At 36.6% G+C, this 23,023-nt stretch overlaps 1 protein-coding gene across 1 annotated transcript in view; it reads left to right on the top strand.

Annotated features, from left to right (window-relative positions):
• DIAPH2 (diaphanous related formin 2) overlaps positions 1–23,023 on the top strand; it is an 887,427-nt gene that overhangs the window by 164,924 nt on the left and 699,480 nt on the right. The window lies entirely within an intron of this gene.

Here is a 23,023-nt window from a genome sequence, read left to right as displayed (position 1 = left end):
CAGCTATCTTAGTCCATTTCATATTTTAAACCTGAAATGGTAATTGATTTTAATTAAAATTTAACAGGTTGAAATAAAATAGACATCAGATTTCTCTTTTATTTCATTCCAATTCAGCCGAACATCTTTTGAATGTGCTAGACACTGAACATTTCAAAGACCATTATGAAATGGTTCCCGTGCTTCTAAGCTTTTTCAAGTATCTTGTTGGTCAAATTGATCCAATTTACCAAAACTTAGTTTTAAGGAAAATTCTTCTTAAGATTATTAAATGACTGTTCTTCTTTTGAATGTATTCATGTCCGGTTTAACAGCACTTAAAGTGAATGCAGTGCTTTTTGGTAGGTGTTCATAGTTCTCGGAGATTTTACTTGTCTCATTTTCATGTTGTCTTTGTAACAGCATTTTGAGGAATATTTGTTTCTACCCAGCTCCTTGCTGCTAGAACTAGAGGGAGCTGGGGTGCCGAGGGGGACTCTCTGCAGAGGGAAAGATACAAAGGCAAGTTGACATATGAGCCTGGATTGGTAATCCTTAAGAACATGGAGTCTGAGGACCAGAGTGAGGGAGGAGATTGGGTGTGTTGCAAGAGAGGGAGATGTCTTGTCCTGGGACCTGCAGGAGTCCTTAGGACGGACCACCAAGTGAGAGTCCTTGGCTCCTCACAGAAAAGAATTCAAGAGTGAGCCAGAGTAAGGGGAAAGCAAGTTTATTAGAGATACACATTCCACAGACAGAATGCTGTCCTTCTCAGAAGGCGAGAGCAGTGCCAGGTCGTGGGGTCGATGGTTTTTATGGGCTAAGTAATTTCATAGGCTAACGAGTGGGAGGAATATTCTTGCTATTTCGGGAAGGGTGGGATTTCCCAGGAATTGGGCTGCTGCCCACTTTTTGGCCTTTTATGGTCCTCCTGGAAATTGCCATGGCGTAAGGGGTAGTGATTTTTAGTATTACAGTGAAGGTATAATGAACTAAAGGCCAGTGACTGGACTATTCTCAAAGCCACCTTGGTTTCAGCTGTTTCTAGCCAGTCTTAATGGATCACAGTAGCTGAGCCCCTTCTTCATTATCTAGTGTTTGTGTCCTGTCCCTTCCCCTTCTGTCTCAGGTGGAAGAGTTAAAGAGTCTGAGGTCTCCAAAACCTAGAGCTCTGACTCCCCAGTTTTCTTTTGTTCTGCCAATCCAATGTGACTCATTTGAAACTTTAAAAATAATTCAGAAAAACATTTCCAATACACCTTGTAAATTCTGCTAATTGATCTTTCTGGGAATTGACATTTGGCAAATAGGCTTTTCTGTGATTTATCTAGAGCCCCTGCTGTCAAAGGGATCCCAAATGCAAATGCAAGATAATGATATTACCTATAGCAAGTTTCAGGTCAAAAATTGCCTTAACTAAATCTGAATCTCAAAACAACCCACTGAGGAGTGCAAGGATTATTATCCCTGTTTAATATCCCTACTTAATACTTGAAGGTTCAGAGAGGCTGAGTGATTTGCCCTCAAAAGGCAATGAAAATGGAGGCATCGGGACTTGATTCTGGTGTTGTGACTTATAAGGCCAGTTAGTGTTTTTTTCCTATTAAGCCATTCTGAAGACACACACTTTGTATAGATAATTTTAATTTTAGATTTCTGAGGCTAGGGGTTGGGGGAATGGAGGATGAGGGGTGAAAGAGTACTATAGTTTGCTTAATTGATGACACATTTCTGTATACTTGTGCTTAGTAAATCTGTCTTATAAGGAATTATTCCAAGAAGTTTTAGACATTTATTTTTATAGACACAAATTAACTTGTATACTATTAGTTTAAACAATATTAGTAGAATGTTATTTTTGTATATGACAGCATTAGATAATACTAAGTGCTAATCCTTGGATTTTACTAGCTCACAGCCCTATTCTAGATGCCCTTTTCAAGTTTTCAGACTTGGCAGGATCACACAGCGTTTTCCCGTTTAAGACTCCTATTTATCTTAAGACAGAAAGAGGTTCTGTTGGTTCTCACATTAAAGAGAAATTCCCATTTCCCATTAATATATTTAAATACATTCACTTCAAAGATACCTATACTGCTAAATAGATTCGCCACTGTGTCTTACTGTTCCCTATTTTAGGACTTTACTTTTCAGAAATAGCTGTAAAACTTTCTTAAGCATTATGAAAGTATTTCTGAACCCATCTTAAAACATTTACTATTTACTATATCTGTCATTAGTTATAGCTTCTAAAATGGGTTAATTGCACTTCAAGACTATAGCATTTTATTGGTTTTATTTTTTTGAAAGCTGCTTTATGTTTCCTAGTTTAATGGAGGATAAGTCAGTCACATGTGTTGTTGTGCATATACTAGATTTAAATGTTTAGTGCTTGCTTTTGACAACTCGGTAAAGAAGATCTATATACTAGATCTAGATTTATTTTTGAAATTGAAGAATCGTGCTTTTAAAATTTTTGTGGGTAGCTTCAGTTTGTATCATAATGTACCAGCACTAATACATTACTGGTGTCACCTTATATGATGTATGAAAATATTAGGTACTATGGTATTGGTGAAATTTTTTTTCCCTGTGTATCTTTTTTTTTTTTTTTTTTTTTTGGCGGTACGTGGGCCTCTCACTGTTGTGGCCTCTCCCGTTGCGTAGCACAGGCTCCGGACGCGCAGGCTCAGCCGCCATGGCTCACGGACCCAGCCGCTCCGTGGCATGCGGGATCTTCCCGGACCTGGGCACGAACCCGTGTCCCCTGCATTGGCAGGCGGACTCCCAACCACTGCGCCACCAGGGAAGCCCTCCCCCTGTATATCTTATTCGATTTAATCCAAAGCTAAGTCTTTCTAGTGGTACTAGATATGTCCTTTACATCACAATGAGAGAGACTAATAATAGTGTACACAAATTTATGTCGAAACTTAACAAAAATACAAATGGCCTCGTTTATCTTTGCAGTAGTTAAAGGAGACAAACGAAAATGCAAAGTAGTGACATGCAGGATAAAAAACATGCAAACCTTATTTTCCTTGCCGAGCATATCTTGTTCTATTATGGGTTTTATATGAACATACTTTGAAATGAAATGCCATTAGTTAAAAAACAAAAAATCAGAAGTACTAACCAAGTGGCAGGTTCAAAACATAATCTTTGTATTTTAGGTATGTCTCAGAGGCATCTGAATTGAAAATTGAGGTATTGAGTGAATATTTTATAGCAGCTATCTGTTTTTTAAATCTAGGCTTCCTTCTTAACTCTAAAATTCTTAATCTAATTTGTGCTACGTTCTACACTTTAAATTTCTTAAATTTCAATTTTATATTTTATGATTATTCCCTCTTTCTGTTTTTTAGAATATCTCTCTAAGGTAATTAGAAATTTATACCTACTCAGAATTTCTCTGAACTGTTGGTACAGTCAGATGGTTTTTCATTTAATCAATTAGAGACACTATAGTATGATTAAATTTATGTTTAAATGTATTTTACCCAAATTAGAACTGAGAGCTGAGGTTCTAGCTTTGGCATTAAAACCCCAAACATTTCTAACCCTTACTGTAATACCCTTCAAATTAGGACTGGGTTTATTATGTATGTAGCTTATGAAAGCAAGGTTTATGTAGCCTTCTGGTTTCTAAATAAATATGATCCATATTGAGAAAGGAATATGTTTTGTTGTATATTCATTTATTAAATATACATTTTTCCATTGAATACTGTGCAAGCAGATGCAGCAGTAGACAAGTACAGCATAGTCCCTATCCTCATGAAGACAGGGGAGACAGATATAAAACCGATATTCATTTTAATTATCCTAAGTGCTCAAAGGAGACATCCAGGAGATTAAAGGAACCTAGTTTGGGAACACAGGGAAAACTTCCCTGAGGAATTGATATTTAAGCTGAATCTTTAATGATGAATTAGGATTAGACAAACAAAGAAGGTAAGAACATTTTTCAATGTGGGCAAGTTAAAGTCTAATATTTAAAAAAATTATATAGATAGAATCAGAGATGGAGGATAATTAAAGCTAAAAATTTAAGCTGTTTAAACATTGTGAGCTCTACAACAGCATGGAAATTAAAAAATATGCTAATGTTAGAACCTTGCTGACGATTAATCTTACTGAATCTAGATTTTATTTTGAATGAAGCTCTAGGCCACACTTTGGTTCAATTGCCTGTAACTGGAGTATTAGGAAGGAAATCTAGCAGTCAGCCAAATGTCAATGGCTACTTTGTTTTTTGGCTGTGCTGGGTCTTCATTGTGGCGCGTGGGTTCTTCTTTGTTGTGGCGTGGGGGCTTCTGTAGGTGTACTGTGCGGGCTCCAGAGCGGGTGGGCTCAGTAGTTGTGGCACGTGGGGTTAGTTGCCCCGCGGCGTGTAGGATCTTAGTTCCCCAACCCGGGATCGAGCCCGTGTCCCCTGCATTGGAAGTCGGATTCTTAACCACTGGACCACCAGGGAAGTCCCTCAGTGGCTACTTTAAGAACAAAATGTGGGGAGGAGCTTCAAGATGGTGGAAGAGTAAGACGCGGAGATCACCTTCCTTCCCACAAATACATCAGAAATACATCTACATGTGGAACACCTCCTACACCCACTGAATGCTGGCAGAAGACCTCAGACCTCCCAAAAGGCAAGAAACTCCCCACGTACCTGGGTAGGGCAAAAGAAAAAAAGAAAAAAACAGAGGCGAAGAATAGGGACGGGACCTGCACCCGTGGGAGGGAGCTGTGAAGAAGGAAAGGTTTCCACACACTAGGAAGCCCCTTCTCGGGCTGAGACTGCCGAGACTGCGGGTGGCGGAGGGGGGAGCTTCGGAGCAGAAACTGACACACCACTGTAAAGCAATTATACTCTAATAAAGATGTTAAAAAAAAAAAAAGGAACAAAATGTGGAAAAACAAACACTTAACAAAAACTAATCCATTAACATATGTGTGTGTGGAATGGAGGGGGAGGATAGATTCAAACATGAAAGATCCTTATAAGAAGCCAGTGTGATACCGAATTCTCCATGTCATTTATTAACCAGACTACCCACGACTGGGTGTCTGACCTTTTGACCCAAGTAACTCATAATTGAAGTGTTTGCTAGATAATTTTCATCCAACAACAAATTTCAGTGTTTCTGTTCCAGGTAACTGTATGCTTGGGCCCCCTGGGTGATAAAAGGTGTCTTATTAGCTGCCTTCATACGCCCCAGTCTCACAAAGTTAAATAAGTTGTATGGCTGTCAGGTGAGTTAAGAGAAGATTTAAAAATAGAATTCAAGTTTGTGTGTGTGTGTGATGCACTCTTACTGTGGTGACACTGTCTTTCAAATTTGTGTTGTTTTTCAGTAGCACGTCCTAATTAGTTAGATTTGTATACTTCAAAAGAGTTGAATGTTTATTTGTTCTAAGATTTTTTTAAAAAGGAGAAAAAAAAAAAAAAACTTGTTCAGAGGCAGAGAGGGGAAAACACAAGAAACTTTCTGATAATTCAAAGCTGCCTGTACCAACTCATTCACTCTTTCAGCCAAGTATTTATTGAATGTTTCTGGTGTATGGTATTGAAGGGATAGCCTTAAGAAAGAAAAAACATGGTCTTTTCCCTTGAGGAGTTTTCAGTATAACCAGTGAAATGAAAGATATGCACATTCTCATCAGACCATGAGATGGAAACAACAAGTATCCTTCTGAATTCAGGGTTGGTTTTGTTTTGTTTTGTTTTTATGTTAGGGAGAGATTGAAAATACCTTAGTATTTCATTTCTGATGTATTTTACATGAATATAATGTGAATGCTCTTTGAGTATACACGTTACAGCACTTGTTGGAACTTTCTGCAAGTTTATTTACATCATCCGCAGGTGTGCACTCTTTCCATTTGTATAGGAAAGAGTGAAAAATACACTCAAGAATAATAGTTACCTATTTTTAAAAATGTTCAGAAATTGCAAATTATTACTTTAACAGAATGATTTATCATAGCAGTGAAGGTTCCAAACTCCTATTTCTAAAGCTACTGTCCATATCTCAAGGAAACACTTAAAATCCACTTAAATACAGATTTCTAAAAATTTTCCTGCAATTATATGTTAAATGCCCATAGAAAAATCCATCTTTTAAAGGTACCACACCAAGTAATCTTAATTGTGTTTCACATAGTTATTGAAACTTATGCTGATTTTATTTTGTAGTTAGACGTTTCTTCCCATTCAGACATCCCAATTTTTCTTTAAAAATGCTTTTCTACATGATGTAGAAGAAAACACTGACCAAGAGTAGCCGAAACAGTTGGGATCTGTTGTTTCCAGGGATAAGTTGTGTGAGTTCAGCATCACACTCAGCTTGCTTGGACATTGTTTTCTTTGTTCTGTTCTTATCTGCCCTGAATATCACACATGGTTGTTATGAGGATTAAATGGCATAATATATGTGAAAATGTTTGTAAGTTATAACTTGCTATGTAATGTCAAGTACACTTATTATAAGGAAGCTAAGCTATAAGTGTTTTTAAACAGTAGAGGAAGTTAACCCTATGCGTGCTATAAAACAACAAATCTGAATTTCTCTTCCTGTTAAAATGATTTATTATTATGTCACAGTAAATGTTTGAAGCAAAGTATATACCTATAAGAATTCTTTTTTGCTGATATACCAATGATAAAATCTTTGATGGATACAAAGGTATTTAGTAGTATGTGAAGTAAAATGACAATGTTCATTTGATTCTTTTGAAGCACATATATAGATAGCTTTAATTTTGTATTCCAGGCTACTAGAGAAAGTGATTCACAGTGTATACAAGTTATTTCTGCTATGTATTGGCCCATTTCAGCCTTGAGGCTACTGTGACCACCAATGTAATGGCCCATGGTGAAAAGGGAGTAAATTGGCAGCCATGAGTCAAAGTTTTGGAACTTGGTTGAATTCCATGTGGGGTGGCTATAGATGAAATCAAGGTTCAAAGAGATGTGGGAAAGTGGCATTTGATCTGGCGCATTGACAATATCCAAGGAGTCTTCTGATGTGGTAGTTAGGATGCAGCTACTTGATCTTCTAGACAGACTTTGGCAGCATTGTGGTTCAAGGTGATCAGTGGTTCGGAGGAAAAACACTTGCCAAATTTTGGGGTTCATAATGTAGGGTGCTGTCTTCGATTCCTAGGGGAAAAGGTTAGCATGATGTCAAGTTAGCTAGGGTTCAGGGCAAGTTCCTATCCCAGCAGGGGATGTTTACCCTAAGTATATTGGGCTTTAGACTCAGGACAGCAAAGGTAAATCTCGACACCACTTATAGGCAGTGATGAGGATCCTAAATACTTCGAGTTTCCTTGGTCATAACCGAGCCTGCAGATTGAAGGAGTCAGTGCTTGGAAGTAGCCAATATAAACCTGATAGAACACACTAGCACCATGAAACATGCATCTGCAACATTACAGATATGTTTACTTCTCTCTGCTTTTGTTGATTTATAAGGGTATTGATTGATATAACCAAGAAAAACTTGAAAACTACCCCTAAAGACAATAGAACCCTGGACTAGAAATCAAAGAGGCTAGAGTCACAGGTGTTTTTGTCTCATCTTCCAGCTGAAGGCTAGAATTTTTTTTTTTTTTTTTTTTTTTTTTTGCTGTATGCAGGCCTCTCACCATTGTGGCCTCTCCCGTTGCGGAGCACAGGCTCCGGACGCGCAGGCCCAGCGGCCATGGCTCACGGGCCCAGCCGCTCCGCAGCATGTGGGATCTTCCCGGACCGGGGCACGAACCCGTGTCCCCCGCATCGGCAGGCGGACTCTCAACCACTGCGCCAGGGAAGCCCCTGAAGGCTAGAATTTTGAGGGTCAGGAGGAGCAAGAGAGTAATTTGCTGACTATGTACCTAAATTAAATATTAAATTCTCAGTTTGATATTTAGTAAAGTGATTTGCTTCAATAGCATTTCTTTATGACAATAATAACCAGTTAAAGAACACAATGAAATGGTTAAGATGGTAAATTTTTTATGTTATGTGTATTTAACCACAATTTTAAAAAAAGAACACAATGAAAAAATCTCATTGAAAATAGTAATAAAGTATAAGATGACTTGAATGAACTTAATAGATGTATATAATCTACATAAATAAATCTACATCACTTGGAGAGCTATAGAAAAAGATGAGAATACATGTAAAGACAATACAATTTGAGACGGGATGAATAAAGACCATAAAGATAAAAATTTCTCTTTTTAAATTTATACATTTAACCTAATTATAATGAAATAAAAACTGACATTTTAACTGAATTGAATATGACAAGATTGTTATATATATGGAAAAAGAAACTGGCAAGAATGTAAAATACCGTTTTGAGAACCAGGGACAATATTTTGGTGGTAGAGGAGAAGAAAAAGAGAGAGAGAGAGAGAGAGAGAGAGAGATAAAGGAAGAGAAAGTGTTTTGTAAGGGTATAATATAAGGAGAGGAGATAGGCATCCCAACACCGTTCATTAATCTGCCTATAAGTCTCAGGGAAAAAATAGGTCCATAAGTCATATTGTATACCAAAATCAGAGAGAGATTAAAAGTAAACAGCAAAGTGAAAACTTTGTAAGCTTTGAAGTAATTGAAGTTACAAAAGAAAAGGTTTACTCCTTTGAATAAATAAAAGCTAAACTGTATGGAAAATATAAAAAATAAAACACTGAAGAAATATTTACAAGTTTATCACACAAGGGATCAATGTTGTTAGTATCTAAGTACTGCATAGAGTGTGATGGAGACATTTAGTTTTGGATAGATAAATCTGTAAAAGAAATAGATAATTCACATAAGTGGAAATAAAATCAGGAAAATGGGGAAAATTTTACCATACCAACTGAGAAATGCAAATTTTGAAAATGAGGTATCATTTTCCACCTATTCAATTGGAGCAATAAGATTGACATTACCTAATACGGTGAAATTTGTACCTTACTGTATTGTGCTGGTAGAATTAAATCCGTTTGAAAAGCAATTGGACAGAATATACAAAATGCTTATACCCTTTGACCCCTGTTATATAGTACTTCAGAGAATTTATCCTGAGGAAACTATCCAAAAGAAGGAAAAAGAGATTCCTTGCAGGATTGTTCATACTGATGGAAAATCAAGGTGGGTGGAAACCTTAATTCCAAGAAGAAGGGAATGCCTAAATTATGGGCCAGACCCTTAGGAGAATATTGTCTAGGTACTAAAATGACTTATATAGGCTGTGTAGAAAAATGAAAGCATTCATCTGATACAATGGTTAAAAGAAATTACATGAGTGGTGTGATGTATGCTTTCAGCTATTACATTTTAGTAAGCCTATGATCAAAGATTAGATGACAGTGTAAAAACTAGTGTCTGGTATGGTGGGATTTTTAATGTTTTTTTTTTTTTTTACATTCTCCTTGCCAAACTTATTTTTAAGGGGGTGTAGAGAAAATAAAAATGGCACAGACTTCTAAGAATAACATTGGGAATGCTAAACTGTGCTGCTCGACAACTTGTATTGATCATGTTCTGTGGACCAGGAACCACTTTAAGTGTTTTGCATGCATTCTCTCATTCTGAAATGAGAGAAAGCTGAAAAAGAGAAGGTTTTGGCGGGGTATACTTGTCTCCAAATCATTGAAGGGCTGTGACAGGAAAGCACAATTAGAATAGTCATCTTTTATTCCATCCTCCATGAAGCCTTTCTGGACAGCTGGATCCTGTCCTTCTGTGTTCTCATACAACCCTATGCTACCCCCTTTCTACTCATATTACTAGAAAGTAAGGACCACCCTTGTAGAGCTCATTGTCTACTTGGTTTACTCCCAGATCCTCAGTTTCAGCAGATTGGGCCCATAGGAGCTGCTCAATATGTATCCATTGAATGAGTCTCTCTGGTTTTTACCTAGTGAATATTGTAAACTCCTTAAGATTTGTATTTTCAACTTCCAATGTGAGCACCGTCTTCTTAATCATCAGTTTGTTAACACCAAGCACAAATGCCATACACAGTGCATCTTCAATAATGGTTTGAAATGAATGAATAACTCAGCATTTGAATGAATGAATCATTGTAATGGTGACATCTCACTGAGGTTAATAAGCATTCTTCCCTTCTTTAAGTTCCTTGAAGGCAAAGACTGTCTCATTTGTCTCTGTTTTACCTATGGAACCTAACATAGTGACTTATACATGGTAGACACTCAGTGGATAATTACCTTGAGTTCCCAAGATTGAACACTAGCTAGAAAGTTCCAACTAATGCTAGTGTTAATTAGTTGATCTTGACCATGTCTGGAATTTGAACTTTAGCTAGATTTCTCTGTATATTTATGTATGTGTGCCTGTATGTATATCATGTCAACATACAATATTTAAAGGTAGAAGACTGGTTTCATATTCACTTATACTACTTAGTGACCATTAAAATGATGCCCTCACCCTACAAATAGTCAAAATTCTCTTCTCATTGTTAGGTTGTTGATTTGTTTTACTGTGGCTGTTTTTGTGTTGATCTTGCAGGGGATCCTGGGTTGCTCTGTAACTTTTAAGGCAAAGTCCAGGGCTTGTCCTAATCATTCACTGTGTAATCAGTGAGAGCGCCTTAGGGTTTGAGGAAGAATTTTTAACTGAAGGAAATATGTGTGGGAAACCCTTTATGGGGAAGGTTCTTTTTTCTTTTTTCTTTCTTTTTTGCTTGATCATAGAACTTCAGGTGACATGTAATCTATATTCCTTCACCTCTTCCTCCCCTCATCAATGTGTTTTACTTATAAATGTCTGCCTATAGAGATGTGTCTTGAAGCCTATTTTAACAAACAGAAGGTGATACATATTTGAATAAACATCCTCTTAGTGATTGAGGTTGAAAGTGTACAAATCTTTGGTCGAAGCAAGAGAGATTGTTCCTGCTTTGTGAAGGAAGGGTTTTCTTTTGTGTCCTCAAATTTCTTTATTCCTTTCTTTTTTTTTTCTGTATTGTTTTGTGTCTCTCCTTTATTATTATTGTTTTCTTTCACCTCTTATCTCTTTTATTCTCACCTTTTGTTTACTCAAGCCTTATACCTATGTATATGAGTAAATTCAACCAAAGCAGATGGTAGAGCTTTCTTTTAAAAATATTTAATAGATTTTAATTACAAAAGTAATCATCTTAAATTTAGAAAATCTGGAAGCACAACAAGTTTTGAAGAGGAAAATATACATCTAAAATTCTATTACTTGGGGATAATTAACATTACCATAGATTACCATTTGAATGATAGAAACATTTTTACATAATTGAAATCATACTGTACAAAGAGTTTTGTTTCTCATTTCACATAACAGTGACTCAAAGATATATTTCCCCATCATGAAAACATTTTAATGGCTGCATAGTATTCCATTTTAAGTAGATGCCATAGTTTACCTCTTCATTTCCCTACATTTGATCTCTTAAAGTGTTTACAAGTTTCCTTTTCAAAAAAATGATGTCTTGAATATCTTAGAGCATAAAGCTTGGTCTACAGTTCAGATTATTTCTGATGATAGATTCCTAGAAGCAGCATTACTAGGTCAAAGAGAATGCATACTTTTTCTTGTGGCTCTTGGTTCTTCTTACCAGATGGCTTTCTAGGAAGATTATGCCAAGCCTTCATCTTGCTATCAGCATTGTGAAAGAATTTCTATCTCACCCCATGGGCAGGGCTTTTTTTGGGGAGGGGGGATGGACAGGCTTTTTAGTTGCTTTAATTGTATTCTGTGTCAATAAGTGCATAATTTCTGTATAGCTGTGTGTACTGAATCATCAAGTGAATCCATTAAACAAAGTATGTTATTTTACGAACACATTTGAATCTTACACAATGTATTTTGAAGGCAGTAGTCACCTGTTATGTTTTTTCTACACTTGGAATCTTTTTTTGTGCTGAGTTATTACTCTGTGATATTGTACTACTCTGTTAAATCCCAAACTAAAGCAATTAATTTTTTTCTAAGTTCAGTATCTTTGTGGCTTTGACAACTGAGCTAGGACTTTGAAGAGTCAGTGATCCTGGACAGAATTTTAGGACAATGAGAAGTGCCAAAGGCATAAGAGAGAAAGACTAATGGATAGAACACTGGACTAGAAATCAGATGCCCTAGGTTCTATTCCCAGTTCCATTTTTCATTGTGTATCATGGCCAAATTTGATGAAAGAACTTGCCCAATCTGTAAAACAGGGATAATACGTCTCACCTTACAGGGATGCTAGAGGTTAATGCAATATATTTTTTCTAATACATTTGTGTTCTTCAAAGAGAATTCTAACATTAGAGATCAAAAACTAAGATCAATGTAAAATTTGAAAGTAGAAGTTAATTTTTATACTTTCAAACTTTTATATCCCTAGTTTAGTTTGTTAACTTAAAGCCTTTATTGGTTATTTATACAAAGTATAGATTGACTGCAGTATTTCCCCAAATGTGGCAAAAAGTGATACTGGGTTTATGAACAGTTAGTTTCCACTTTAAAACTTACATCATTTTACATATGTTCTTCTGTATTTATCATATATTACATTAAAATGAAAGAAGGAGAATCAATTCTTTAAAAAACCCACATGAGTTAATATGGTGAGTCTAACAACAGTAGACAAGTATTTTGCTTTACTAGTTTATGATATTTTTATTTAAGAAATGGTCTATGAAACAGTGGCATGAAAAATAATTTCTTTATCCTCATTGCTTGAGTCAGTGTTTTTTTCTGAATTTGGCAAAGTTCTGTCTGTAAATTGATCTCCCTTTTTCTAATCTAGAATAAGTATTTTCTAAAAATAGTAGAAACCTTGGGATGAGTAGAAGAGTTAGGTGACAAATTTGAATAATCCCTAAGCCTCATTTAGAAATTTTCATTAAAAACTCGCCTGGTAAAGAAAATGCTATTCAACCTGACTTAGAGCTCCTTGAGGACAGGGGACGTTGCCTTAGACATCTTTGTATAGCCAGTGCCTAGCATATAGTGGTACTTAGTAAATGTTTAATGAGGAAATTAATCTGCGGGTTGAGATAAGATATAAAAGTAATGCATAAAGGTCATCTGCTTCCAAGAAAAATAATATGCAGTAGGAGCTAAAATGTTCTTTGAAATAATATCTTAGATAAAAATAACATTCCACACATGTACCATACTTTTCTAGAATTCAAAGCATTTACCACTCTTTAAAATTCACATTTCTAATGTGGAAACTATGCTGGGTGAGGATATTTCAGATTGGTTCTATTTTGACCACCAAGAGCTCATACTTTGTGTAAAGCCATACAAGTTATTATTATCTGGGAGAAGAGTAGCACTTTTGCTCTTTAATACTTGTTTTAGTTTTGCTTTCGGGGACTTAGCCAGTTTGATAGTGAGTCTGTAGCAATTTTCAGTATTCCAAGGGAAACTCTGTTTTTGAATGCTTTGGAATGTCGGTAATGTTTCAAACTGGTTTTAATTTGGGGGGCCATATTTAGTGGTAATGGCACGTACCATTTTTTTGAATTGTCACAAATTAGTTGTGATATATACATCAATACATTTATTAGCGTATATGATATTTCTCATAAAAATGCTTCCCTCCACCCTGCATGCAGATTTGTGTGCTTCAATAAATGAAAAAAATATAGTGGAGGAAAGAAGCCTCCTCCCTCAACCCTAGGATTTTGTAGAGTTCTAGTAATGTAAAATATATATCACACATTGAATGATAGATATATTCCTGAAGAATTACATAAACCATTACAAAAAAGTCACTGCCCTTGGGGAAGTCTGCTGAATAAATAAAACTTATAGTGGCTGGTGGATGAAGGAAAGAATTATTGAGAATAATAATGGGGCAGTACGTAAACTCGGGAGTAAGTAATATGTTTACCTCTGGACAGAGAATAAATTAAAATTTTGGCAAGTCATATGGGACTCAGGATCTCGATGGAATATCACTTTTGGGGAGAGACTTATGCTCTCAGGGGTGTGTGTGCTTCTACCCCATATTTGGTCTTGATAGTGGCCACTCTCTCTCACAGGCCCCAGGCAATATCTTTAATCCTTATTTTGTCCCAGAACTGTGGAATGTTCAAGCTGCACATGACATTAGAGATCATATTCTAGCCCCTCATTTTCATAAGAGGAAGAAACAGATTGGCCCGGAGAATCTGTGTATGTCTCACGGCACAAAGCAAATGATGGCTGAGCCAGGTTTAAAATCTAAGTGTCATGACTTCCACTCCAGTAAGTTGCCCTCTTTAGCATACTGCCTCCTTAGTATTACTGGTGTTGTGTTTTAATTGGCAACTTAGACTAGCACAGTCTCTCGCACCACATTCTGCTCATCTAAAATGACACATGTGGGTTGTCAACTGGTCGGATCAAATGGACTGATTTATAGATCCCAGTGTGATGAAAAAGGAGAGTTGATCTTTGTGATCCTTACACAAAGGACGTTTGCGTAAGATCAGGAATCTAGAGATTTGTTTCCAGGAGTAACAGAAGATATAGCTTTCTAAAAGTAAGGGAGTCTGACTGAAGGTGAGAAGTTTGTTCTCATTGCAGGTTAACGAGTATATCGGATATATATATACTAGGCAGCATTTTAGGAAAACATGCCACAAATTCTATCAAATTTGTGTCTCATGAAAAATCACCTGTAACTCATCTACTTTCCAGATCTGGTGTACATCTGTGTTTATGTGTATGTATATTTTTGTGTATTAAGCAGCGTAGTTGAAAGCTCTTGTTGTGTATCCATCCATCCATTATCTCCTGTGTTCTGAGCACTATGCTATGGACTGGAGATACAGCCCAAAAGAAGAGAAACAAAGCCCTTGATGCCATGGGATTTATATTTCAGTGAAGACGGACAGGTAATCAACAGATGAATAAACAAAGAATATGGCAAATAGTAATAAACAAAGAATATACCAAGTAGTAATAAGAGCCCCTAAAAGAGTGATGTGAGTTTTTTAGGTTGCTATTTTGATGGTGGGCTACGTCATGTAGGATGGCCAGAGAAAGCCTGTGTGAGGAGATGGTATTTGAATAATGGGAAGAAGATAACCATGCACACATTCAGGAAAAGGGCTTTCCCAGCTGAGGGAAGAACATGTGTAGAGGCTCTAGTGTGGGAATGGGCTTGAGCTGTTTGAGTGCCAGATAACAGACCGCTGTGGTTGGGAAGTAGTGGATAGGGATGGGATGGAATCAGATGAAGTTATAGAGACAGGTAGGGGCAAAATTACACAGGGCTTTGTGGACCTCAGCAAGGAGTTCAAATGGACCAGAGTTTGTACGTCTACTACTTACGAACTGTGTGTGTGACTTCAGATAAGTTTCGTAACTTCTGTGAGCTTCAGTTTTCTCATTTGTGAATTGGGGATAATTATTCCTCTTTAGGATTGTTTACAAGGATTAGGATAATAAATGTTAAGTGAGTTAGTACAGTGACTGGAACATAGTACGCTCAAGACGTTGGATGTTGATGATAATGCTAAGCAATAAATATCCATTGCATACCTAACTATGTGTTAGGCATAGTGCTGGATACCTTACATTTATTTATATTTAAATGTTCAAAGCAATTCTGTAATATATAATGAAACTCAGAAAAATGGTTACACACATTTAAACATTCCTAAGTAGCAGATATTGGATTCAAAATCAAATCTCCATGATTCCAAAGTCAGTTTCCTCCCACTATATTAAGGGAGTAAAGCAATTATAATGTGTTGGTTGGTTTTGTATGTAAATGCACTTTGTGACTATATACATGCTTTTAGAGATGAAATTAATCTCTGATGTTACATGAATATCTCTTGCCCCCACAGGAACTTTAATACCCGTTGACATTCCTCTCACTGCTTAGGATAATGTCTTGTTCCCTCTAGAAATACTCTCACTGTGTTTTTTAACTAAGTGGATCTGCATAACAATATGAATACTTGCCAACGACATGCCACAACTTTTGAAGAAACCTAAGGAATCTTCAGGTTTTTTGTTTTTGCAAGATTTATTTTTTCTCAAAGACATACATCATATAGCAGCCTCTTCTTTTGAAAATGTTTTGCCCTCAATTGTACTAGTTGGAACTGTCAGAATAGTGCATTAACCTACTGAGCTCCATATGGCTGGCTTTTTTGGGTTGTTTTGCCTCCTCTTGTTTTGTTTAAAGGAATACAGAATTGGCAGCAGAGCCCTCAGACTGGTGTCAGATTTGGGTAGTGTAAATTGCTGTGTTTGGAGAGTAAACATGCACTTTAAGAAATCACGCGGTGTACTTTTTATTCTTTGCTGTACAAAACCCTCACTAAATATATTAGAGAAGTTGAAAGGCTCATTCATTTTGTGAAGAAGTTTAGAAGGACATTACTGCTTGTCTAAACTATTGAAGAGATTTAACATCAATGTTTTACTTTGGGTAGGAGAAGAAGGAAATGAAGGCTTTTCGAGATGTGTGTATATGTTGGGTTGTTAGACTATATTCATTTTCTCTCTGAGAAGTAAATGACACACTAAAATAATAAACCATTGTAGGTGGACCGTGAAGAAATGTTATTTTTAGAATAATTATTTTGATGAAACAGGAATGTGGGTTCTCTTATAATCAAATTCTCAACTTAGGTCTTTAGAGGTAAGAATGCTACCAGCTGAAACAGATGGTTGGTAATCTATGAAAGTAATGCCATCATATTGGGTAATTTGATCCTGCTGCTTCTATTGGCATAACCTCAAACTGTAACATGATATATTATGTAGCGCTTATGAGCCAGAACATTGTTTGTGCTTTTATAAAAAACTCTACGAAGACTACATGCTCTAGTACTAGCTCGATATTCTTATCAGGGTGTTCTTTCAAGTTAGGCTAGGGCTTTGAACAAACAGTGTTTTGTGATATTCATTGTATATGATTTGAGAACTAGAATTGGTTCTCATGCTGCAGAGATGAATTATTTATCACCAAATGTCTTGAATAACTTGTAGATTCATCACTACTGTAGAAAATACAAACAAATGTTTAACTTTGTTAGGTAAACTCAGTCTTTTGAAATGAAACCAAAAAAGATCAGCTTCCAGGTATTCTTAGAGTTTACATATACAAACCTAAACAAATCATTCCTCTTTTAAACACTAACCAGAAGACTGTCCTCCTAAAATACTATTTGATCCCAAAGACATCAGTTTCTTTAATTAAACTGAACATTTATGGAGTAGCTGATTTCATTGTAAATAAATTGTCATTTTTAATGTTGCAGTCGGTTTTTTAGAGACCAGGTCACAAAAATGGAAAATTGAGTATTCAGTTGCATATGTGCAAATTAAAATGTCCCCTCCCTTTCACATATTCTTGTCGATTTATAAAAGATTCTATTCTGTACTTCTTGCTGTCTGTTTCTAAATGTAAGCACTAATCAGATTTTCTTACTTGACCTTGTTTTCTCACTTTCTATATTTTCTGTGGGAATCTTGAACCAAACTTTATCACTACTAATACGGAGGCAGTGTTGTTCCATGTTTAAGCACACAGGCCTCAGTGTCAGGATTTGGGATCAAATTCAGGTTCTTACTAGTAATGTGACCTTGTCCAAGTTCCTGAAACCTAAGTTTCTTGATCTGTAAAAATGCAGATAACATTATCACTTAGCTCAGAGGGGCTGCCTAAATCTGGGAAGCATGTTAATTCGTCCATCTTACCTGGCCCGGCATCCCCATTCACTAAGCTAGGTGAAGTAAGTCTAGGTCCTAAACAACCCTCTAATCCAGTCTTGTCTTTTTAACTGCAATGTTTATAGCTATCACTTCATCATATTCTTCCCTAAACAAATCTACTGCTCCATTCTCTCCCCCAACTGCTTTTCTACACACTGCCCAGCTCAAGCCATCATTTACAATACAGATATATTTGTCATTCCACAGCCTAAATCCTTCCAGTGCTTTTCTCTCACCTATGGCAATTTCTCAGATTTGACCAAGATATAGCCCCCTTTTAAAGGAAAAGCCTTCTCAAAGACCCCAGTGTTGACTTAAAATATTTTAATTAAACTGTTTAAATGTGTGCCAATACAGAATAAGATTTACACTCTGCCAATAAGTCTTACACACTTTATAAAACAAATATACGTGTTAAAGAAAAATACAAAAAACAATAAAATTTAAATTAACATTATTTTAAGTGATAAATGATGTTCTGAACCTAAATTGCTGTTTACAATGTGAAGCTACTACAGTACAGGAAGGCATTTTTTTCATTCTCTGTGACTAGAGTGCCATAGGATGACCCAATTGTACCATCCGTTTACTCCATCTGTGGTTAAATTTTGACTAGTCTAGCAAGCTGCAATGTCATTTGCTTTTTATTTGGTACAAATACATTGTTTTCATACTGAGACCATCTCTGTTCTCATTAGTCTGAGATAATGAAAGTCATCCTTCCCAGTAACAGTGTGAACCTAAATGCAAATGTGGATGCTGAGATTAGGTGGCAGGACTTGGGGGTAACATGGTTATCCCGATAATCCAGTTAATGCAGAGTTTTATCACATTATCTGATGAAATGAAACTGCAGAATTTTAAGTTATCTTATACAAGTCAGAGGCCATTAGGAATATGTTTGAGGATCCCAGTTTGAGAAACATTACCCCTGAGCTCCAGTTTTATTGATCTACTAGCAAGTTGGCAAACATTGTGCCTCAGTGTTTATTCTGACTTCTTACTAAAATAACTTTATCTGCCTTGGGTGAACATGCACTCACCTTTTACAGCTTGCCTGACCATCTTCCCCCAAATAAAATCAGACCATCTATCCTTCAAATTCCCGTACCTCCCCATGTGTACTTCTGTCACGGCACTTATCACATTGTTTAATAAGTCTGCTTATTGCCCCTCACCCTCACCCAAAGTGTAAGCTCTTTGATGGCAAGGGTATGTCTTGGCTTGTATCTGTACTCCCAGTTCCTGGAACCTCATGGGAACTCAATAAATGTTGAGTGGGACTATTCTAATATGAAAAAGACACCGTATGCAAAAGAGATAGATTATTTTGTGAAGAAACTGAAAACCTGACTAATCATGTGTGTGTGCAGAGAATATGGCAGTCAATTAAAATTTTATATTTAAAAAAGAAAAGCTTGTGCTTTAGTACACAAATGGAGGCATATTCTGAGTCATAGATTCAAAAGGGCAGGACCTTCAAGATCATCTAGCTCAGTGGGTTTAAACTTTATTTAACATCAAAGCAGTTTATCCATAAGAAATCACATGTGGAATAGGAATATATAAAGCAGGCAAATGTGCAAATGTCCTTATTCTTGGGGGAGAGAAGATATGGACACTCCCCGATGAGCCCTCCTCTGTACGCATCCCCTCTTCAGCCCCCAAAGCAGCCCCGAAAACAACTTAAGGAATTCTGTGGGCCCTTAGAATACAGTTTGAAAATAATCACCTTATCTGCCTAAGGTAGAAATCCTTTCCTGAGCATTTCAGAAAGATAAGCAGCCCGACTCAGCATCACCTGAACAAGGTGACCAGAAACTACTCATTTCATACTACCAGTATTTCTTTTATTAGGCAATTTTAAAAGACATTTCTCATTAGATTAATGATAAAATAATATATAATGGCAGCAAACATTAATTGAGTACTTATTATATACCAGACATTATTGTATTTTACCTGGATTCTTATTTCATCCTTATAACAACTCTGAGAGTAGATACAATATTATTCCCATTTTGCAGATAAGGAACCTGAGGCCCAGGAGGACAAGTAATAACTTGATTAAATTCACACAGCTTTTGAGGGGAAGGAATATTTCTGAAACTTTTGCCCACTTTTCCTCTTTTTGTTCTAATCCGACATCGAAAGCAAATTGTACTCCCTTGAAAATAGTTCTGCCCTGTCTTCCGAAAGGAACTCTCTATTTTAGATTCTAGCCGGTTTCTGACAATTATTTGCTAGTTAGACAGTCTCAGGCACGTCGTGACTTCCCCATGGCTCAATTTTCACAGCTGCAGAAAAGAAAAATGGTTTTAGCAGTATCTTCCCCCGGTGTTAGATTCAGATGCAAGAGTATATAGGAAAAGTTCTGAAAGCTGTTTGTGCTATAGAAATATAAGTCCTTTTTGATGTCTAAAGCTATGAATCTCATTCAGTGCCGATGACACACATCCATTTATTTACATGTCAATCAGTCATAGATCTTTTACTTTGTTTTTCTATGCTTTGGATATTTTACTATTGATGCACCATTGATAAAGGTAGGCAAGGAACTGAATAAAGTTCAGTGTGTTCATTTTGGCTGATAGCACTTAGTAAAATGTTTACAAGGCTAGGGGTCTAAAAATAATAGGGAAATTTTTTGTTTTGTGGAAGGAATTTTTCTTTATTTCATTTACGATTTATAGCTTCATTACCTCCTTAAGATGTAGTTTCTATCTGGGCTATAGGAAACATTTATAATCTGCAAAAGTATTATTAAACTAGCTTTGTTACAGTGTCTAAAGTTACTCTTAGAATTAGGTCTAAAAATGGTAAAGCAGGGAGGGAAAACATTATACTTAAATATCTTTTTTTAAATTAAAAAATTTTAATTGAAGTATAGTTGATTTACAGTGTTTCAGGTATACAGCAAAGTGATTCAGTTCTATTTGTCTATCTATCTATCTCCTTTTTCAGATTCTTTTCCATTATGTTATAAGATATCAAATATAGTTCCCTGTGCTATACAGTAGTAGGTCCTTGTTTATCTATTTTATATATAGTAATGTGTATCTGTTAATCCCAAATTTCCAATTTATCCCTTCCCCCCTTCCTCTTTGGTAACCATAAATTTGTTTTCTGTATAGCTTAAATATCTAAATATCTTATTCTTAAATATCCTTATGGTCTTTGCTCAACATAACAAATGCTGATGAAGCTTTCCCTATTGTTCTTATCTTTAAATGGTACGTGAAGAAACTGGCTATGCGAATAGATTGATTATCCTATTGGACATTATCATTGGTCAAATTCTGTCCATTTTCTTGTTGTCTTTTGCATAGGTGAGCTTTCTCTGTTTGAAAGGGTAGCGTACATTTTCTCCCTTCATAGGGCAGAGGATAGAGTGAATATAGTTCCAGTACAAAATAGAGAAAACAGATGCCTGTAAGGGTTCTTAGCTTGTTTTGTACCGTGAGCCCCTTTGGCAGTCTGGTGAACCTATGGGCACCTTCTCAGAATCATGTTTTTAAACGTAAAGCACAAGCTACATAGGATTAACAAGGAAACTAATTATATTAAAATATACTTATCGAACTATTTTTTAAACTTATGACACATTCCAGAGAAATAGAAACTTACGTTTGCACAAAAACCTGAGGACAGATGTTTATAGCAGTTTTGTTCATAATTGACAAAAACTGGAATCAACCCATGGGCTACTACTCGGCAATAAACAGGAACAAACTATTGATATGTGCGATTATTTGTATGAATCTCCAGGGCATTATGCTGAGTGAAAAAGCCCATGCCAAAAGGTTACTATTGTATGATTGCCTTTATATGACATTGACAAAATTATAGAAATGGAGACTGGATTAGTGGTTGCCAGGGGTGGAGGGTTGTGGGAGGGATTTGAGTGTGGTTGTGAAAGGTAACATGAAGCATCCTTGTGGCCGTGGGAGTGTTCTGTATCTTGATTTTGGTGGTTGGATACAAGAATCTACAGATGATCAAATTGCAAAGAACTTAAATAAACACACACACACACACACACACACACACACACACACAAATAAGTGCAAGTAAAACTAAGGAACTCTCAGGATAGGTGGGTTTTCTCAATATCAGTATCCCAGTTGTGATATTGTAATATAGTTTTGTAAGACATTACCACTGGGTGAAAACAAGGGTTTCTCTGCATTTCTTTTATAACTGGGTGCATATTTACAATTATCTCAAAATAGAAAGTTTAATTAAAAAATTGAGACAGTAATGGGCTTCTTTACAAGCTTTTTTTTTTTTTGCGGCCCAGCCGCTCCGCGGCATGTGGGATCCTCCCGGACCGGGGCACGAACCCGCGTCCCCTGCATCGGCAGGCGGACTCCCAACCACTGCGCCACCAGGGAAGCCCCTTTACAAGATTTTTTAAATAACAAGACAAAGTGGCAGCTCGTATAACTAGTGAAATTTTTAAGAAATGATGATATTTTACTCTTTAAAAAAAATTAATTTTTGGCTGCATTGGATCTTTGTTGCTCTGCATGGGCTTTCTCTAGGTGCGGTGAGCGGGGGCTACTCTTCGTTGCGGTGCGATGACTTCTCATTGCAGTGGCTTCTCTTGTTGTGGAGCACAGGCTCTAGGTGCGTGGGCTTCAGTAGTTGTGGCACGCGGGCTTAGTAGTTGTGGCTCAAGGGCTCTAGAGCGCAGGCTCAGTAGTTGCGGTGCACGGGCTTAGTTGTTCCACGCGGCATGTGGGATCTTCCTGGATCAGGGCTTGAACCTGTGTCCCCTGCATTGGTAGGTGGATTCTTAACAACTGCTCCACCAGGGAAGCCCCTGATATTTTAATATATCACCAGAAATGTGGTGTGTGGTGTGATAGGAAAATATCTGTGACTTCTGTTAGTCACAGTGGCCAAGTGGTAGGTGCTGCTTATACACTGTGGTCTGTTGCCTACATTCCTAATTGAAAGAGATGCTAAATTCAAATCAGCAGTTACTGAAAATAAAGATGTCAGTTTTCCCCTTCCAAGTTTGCATACTCCCTGAATTGGGACCCAGGGTTAAGAAGCCCCTGGGTTACTTTCTATCTGTTTACATTTCATTATCTGATATATCTTTAGGGCCTCTGTCAAATAAAAGATAAACATAATGCTTAAGCTTTCTCTTAATCAAGTACAGTGGGTGGTGATAAGATCTCATAAAAAATGCTAGTAGGCACACACTTTACAGTTTTAAAGATTTACTGGGTGTCCATTCACTCACATGCACGTTGTTCATTATAATTGCTAAATACTAGTTTTAAAAGGCAAGTATGGATAGATTTTTAATTTTTTTCTTTTGGCTGTGTTGGGTAT

This window comes from Globicephala melas, chromosome X, assembly GCF_963455315.2.
Source record: "Globicephala melas chromosome X, mGloMel1.2, whole genome shotgun sequence".
NCBI classification, from domain to species: domain Eukaryota; kingdom Metazoa; phylum Chordata; class Mammalia; order Artiodactyla; family Delphinidae; genus Globicephala; species Globicephala melas.
The sequence above is the reverse complement of the archived record's forward strand: the minus strand, read 5'-3'. Positions and strand labels throughout refer to the sequence as shown.